Raw genomic sequence first — 5,609 nt, 5'->3', positions numbered from 1 at the left:
GGTTTTGAGGGTGATTAGTTCCTGAAAACTTTTGAAATTCTGATCTATTTTCTTATGCATGCCATATAGGACATTTATAAATTAAATTTAAAGGGGTCGAGTGGCAGAGGATACTCAGTGTTGACCCTTAGCAATGCAGCACTACGTGTAGGCTAAAATTATTGAAAGAAATGTATTTGCACTTCACAATGTTATTTTCTAAATCATAAAATATTTTAGCGCTTTCATTCATACATAGTTGCATTGTGCATATCACATGGTGTAATTCCTAGATATATTGCAATTGGTTTTCTATATATATGACCCACGTTGAATTGTGAGATACATAAGCTGTAGGTTTAGATGATCGGGTTCCTTGGGAAACTGTTAAGTGAGGAAATATCTTATCTCCTAGAATGTTTGGAAACAAGAGTGGAGTTTGTGACGTATGTGTTATTTGTGTTAGTAGCAGCGCATCAAAGGGCAAATCCCCGAGGTGTAGGAGGGCCACAGTGGGGCCACAACATTCAGCCAAGGGGTGCCTCTTTCTATCTATTCTTATGAGGTATTTTACACCAATATATGTGTAGGGAATCCCTCTATGGAGTGTAGGGAAGTCTTAACCATTGGATTAGAATCCAAAACAAATGAAAATTTTATTATAGAAGTTAGGGTAGTGTGTCCCTTAGATGCTCTTGGCCACGAGGGACTGAGAGGGTGTGTTCTTTGAGTATAGAGAAGCCCGACTAGTACTAAGAGCTAGTGTCGAGCCCATTTTAGGTCTCAACAACTAATCATCGGATGAATACACAATCTGGTTCTTCCTCAATCTCTGCACAAGTGTGAGAGCCTGCTTGTCAACTGCATATTCTTTCTCTATTTCTACATGGTATTTACTGGTCGCCCAGGAACCCGAATGACCAAGCTAATTCTTATTCCCCTACTTTTACTTCTTGTGCTTCATCACCATGGTGTAAGCGGCCATTCTACAATGCACCTACAAGATCAATAAATTGACCGATTGCAACTATCAACATTGCCGAATGACCATGGAGATAGTCTTGAAGAAGATGGATTTATTATCCATTGTTGATGGCTCTGAAGTTTGCCTAAATCCTAATCAGGTGTTTGCGGATGATGTTCATGATTGGGAAGCACGATATTTAACCACGCACTTGGAATTACTACTACACATGGATGATTCCCAAAAGTAATCAATTTGTACTTTGACTACATCCAATGCAATTTGGAAACACTTAAAAGATACATAACCCTTCATATTTTTTTTATTTCTTTGAATTTTTAATACATTTGTATTTGCAAGGATTCACATTTTAACTCTTTCTAACCTTTTGCAAATGCATGCACATAGAGTTTTGTGTATACCATTTAAAATGTGGAAGGGCATATTTTAGTGATTTTGAAACAGTGTGATTATTATTTTCTTTTCAAAAAATGGATATGTGATGTATGCATGGATATTTTTGTGCCTTCTTGTTGAGCTTATTTTAGTGTCATCAGATATGTTGAGATGAAAAATCCACTCAATCCACTTTCTGAAACCTTCAAGGACCTTGGATCTACCAACCCTTTAGAGTCTCTCCCTTGGATTTCTATTGGGTGGAAGATCTTCCAATGTGTTGTGTCAGAAAGTGTGTGCTCAATGGGGATGCAAGACCTCATGTACATGTAATGACATTTGAGGTGCATAGCCACAGTGAGCCTCATCCTTTGCAATGTAGAAAGATGGTGTAAAGTGCTTAATTTTCCATAGCATGGAAGGAGGTTAAGAGGTAGGGGTATAGAACAACCTACAAAAATGATGTGCGGTGATGTGTCCCTAATTCTTACTCCTTTGATGTACTAAATCTAGGGCTCAAGATCTACCTCTCTCCATTTTGCATAGCCTTTTATATTCATTGTCAACCTATAAAACCTCGAATATGTGCCAAAAAATTTATATATTTTAATAAAATCAAAGAAAAAATAACTACAAAATCATAGCCTATTAAAGATCCAGGTTGAGTTAGATTATCAAAACATGAAAGTAACAACTATATATGCAAACAAGGTCCCAAAACCTAACTACCCTTTTTTGGACTTAGGGGTTTTCTAGTTTTGTGAAAAAGATAATAAGTCATAAGCATTCACTCCAACCATCCTTAGTCTAGTTGCAAAATTTTCTATTGATGAAATGTAATAGCTCATATATCCTCACCCACTCAACTATTGCAGTAGGAAGCAATATAGAAATGAACATAAAAATAAACATAGGTAGCCCTATCTTTGATTTTTTGAAGACTATGAAATACCATACTTCTTCTATATCATGTGCCTCTTCTCCAAGCAATAAAATATATCTTATAGCCCAAAATATGTAAAAGAATTACCACTTATAGCCCACAATATGTAATACAATCACTCTTATAACCCAAAAAAGTGTACAATAGCACTGCCCTTATAACCACAATCAGTGGACATGGTGTATGAGGGTGTATCCATAGCAAACTCACTTGAAAGCTTACTTTTGTGGATAAACTTTAGCCCAAGCCCTCTCTTCATGCAAACTAAACTCAAAGAAATGCTCCACATTTGATATAAGGCTAGCTTTATGATCATGGACTTTGTCCAAGAAAATCCATTTCTCAACCCAGGGTTCACATACCAAGAGTATTAACATGACAATACTTTGGAACTCTAAGAAAAGTAGGCAAGTAGAATCTATAGAACGACCTTCAAATCATTGCTCTACGATGTACAAATGTCTATGGAAAAATAAGTGAGAGTTCTACATCTCATGTATACATGCTAACTCTCAAAATAATCCACTTGCTAGTCAAATAAAGCATGGCCTTGTTGACTTCTACAACACCTCTATTTCTATTATCTTTTGCATCACCTACCTTATGTCCATCATCCTACATCTCTTGCTAATGTGTGTTGTGAGATGCATCAAGATTTGTGATGACATCATGTTCATATTGCCTTTTCTTAGCACGAGTCATCTAATAGGGAGGGGAACCCATAATGAGGAAAATGACACATAAGTTTATGCCAATGAGGATGATGAACTAGAGATCATGATGAAGGATCTTATTCTAGTTTAGATAATACATACATACTTAGTAGAAGTTACTAGATATTTTTTCTATCCTCAAAAAGTAAGAAGTTTTCCTAGAGGGCAAGGATCTCACAACTAGCCTTGCACACATAGCTTGTCCCTTGTTAGTAGTGCGAGCAACATAGTCACAAACACAATAGCCTTGACACATTGTTCATGTGATATTGCTATTTTCAAGTCTTGAATATTGTGGTCATGTTGTGAATGTGGAGGGAATGAGCAAGCATAGGAGACTTTATAGAATCCAATGATATCATTGCTGAAATTGGAAGATGATAGCTCTATTTCTAGAAACCTAAAAATTGCCAATAAGCTTTTTTTAAATTAAAATATCAAAAAGTAAAAGCATCTCCTCTATTTCACATAATATTAGACTCTAATCAATAATATGTAAATTTCAAAATGCATGATTCTGCCACTTTTTGACTACACCAAACATTTGGAATTCAAGAAGCCACTACAAGGATATGGAAGTATAGCGACGGCACTTTTCGACACAAAATAGTGGCATCACTATTTGCGTCACTAATAGCGACGCTAATAGCAACGGTGATCAGATGAAAAAAACACGGGCCGAAACCCGAGCGCGTTATTTTGCGTCAATACATAAAAGAGAGAGTGAAAGGGAGAGTGAACTCCATCTTGCGTTTGAGAGGGAGAGGGAGAGAAAGATGGACAAGGAAAGCTTCTCACCGGCCAACGCCGACATTCGCGAAGAAGAGGAGGAAGTGTACGGAGGTGAAGAGGAGCCGCCGTTGCAAAGAGGAGCTGCCGAATCCATACAATTAGTGCATTGTTCCTTCTTGCTTTGTTTTTGTATTTTCTTTTTTTCTTTTACTTGTTTTTATTAAAATTCATATGTATTGAGAGAGGGAGAGGAAATGAGAGAGGGAGAGGAAGAGAGAAAAGGAAAGAAGGAACAAGAGAGAGAGGGAAAAAACATTAAACATAACAGGGAAAGAGAGAAAGGAAGGAAGAGGGAGAGGGAGGAAGAGGAAGAGAGAAAAGCAAATGAGAGGGAAAGGAAATGAGATAGGGAGAGGAAGAGAGAAAAGGAAAGAAGGAAGAGGAAGAGAGAAAAGGAAAGAAGGAACGAGAGAGAGATGAAAAAAAAATAAACATAATAGGGAAAGAGAGAAAGAGAGGGTGAGGGTGAGCGACGGAGAGGAAATGAGAGAGGGAGAGAAAGAGAGAAAAGGAAAGAAGGAACGAGAGAGAGAGAGAGGAAAACATTAAACATAATAGGGAAAGAGAGAAAGAGAGGGAGAGGGAGAGGGAGAGGGAGAGAGAGAGAAGGAGGGAGAGGTTGTTGTTATTGTTGTTGTTGTTTTGTTTCTTCTTTTATTTTTTTATTATTTGTTGTTATTGTGGTAGTCATAGTAGTGGTAGTGGTAGTGGTAGTGGTAGTGGTAGTTGGAGATTAATTTTTTATTTTCTTGTTTGTTATTTTTGTGGTTGTTGTAGTGGTAGTGGTAGTGGTAGTGGTAGTGGTAGTGGTAGTGGTAGTGGTAGCGATAGCGGTACTAGTAGTTGTTGTTTAATTTCTTATTTTCTTGTTTGTTGTTATTGTGGTAGTCGTAGTAGTAGTGGTAGTGGTAGTGGTAGTGGTAGTTATAGTAGTAGTTGTTGTTTAATTTCTTCTCTTGTAGTTTGTTGTTGTTGTGGTAGTCGTAGTCGTGGTCGTAGTCATGGTCGTAGTACTACTAGTAGTAGTAATAGTAGTTTTCTTGTTTGTTGTTATTGTAGTAGTAGCAATTTTTTCATTTTCTTATTTATTGTTATTTAGTTTTCTTTTTTGTTGTTATTGTTGTTGTTGTTGTTGTAGTTTTTTCTTCTTTTCTTGTTTGTTGTTATTGTAGTAGTAGTAGTAGTTGTTGTTGTTGTTGTTATTGTTTTTTCTTCTTTTCTTATTTATTATAGTGGTAGTGGTTTGTTGTAGTCATAGTCGTAGTCGTGGTTGTAGTAGTAGTAGTAGTAGTAGTGGTGGTGGTGGTGGTGGTGGTGGTGGTGGTGGTGGTTTTCTTGTTTGTTGTTGTTATTGTTGTAGTTTTGTTTCTTTTCTTGTTTATTGTTGTTTAGTTTTCTTGTTTGTTGTTGTTGTAGTAGTGGTAGTAGTAGTTTTCTTTTCTTTTTTTGTTTGTTGTTTTTGTTGTTGTTGTAGTAGTAGTAATTGTTGTTCTTGTTGATTTTTCTTCTATTCTTGTTTATTGTAGTGGTAGTGGTAGTGGTAGTGGTAGTAATAGAGAGAGAGAGAGAGAGTTGTTGTGGTGGTTGTAGTCGTGGTCATAGTCATCATAGTCATGATTGTAGTATTAGTACTAATAGTAGTAATAGTAGTTTTCTTGTTTGTTGTTGTTGTAGTAGAAGTAGTTTTTTTCTTTTCTTGTTTATTGTTGTTTAGTTTTCTTGTTTTTTTTTTAGTAGTTGTAGTAGTAGTTTTTTCTTATTTTCTTGTTTATTGTTATTGTAGTAGTAGTTGTTGTTGTTGTTTTTTCTTGTTTTCTTGTTT

Source organism: Lygodium microphyllum, chromosome 12 (assembly GCF_053477565.2).
Source record: "Lygodium microphyllum isolate KBCC chromosome 12, Lygodium_microphyllum_v1.1.10, whole genome shotgun sequence".
Taxonomy (NCBI): domain Eukaryota; kingdom Viridiplantae; phylum Streptophyta; class Polypodiopsida; order Schizaeales; family Lygodiaceae; genus Lygodium; species Lygodium microphyllum.
This window is presented reverse-complemented; position numbering follows the sequence as displayed.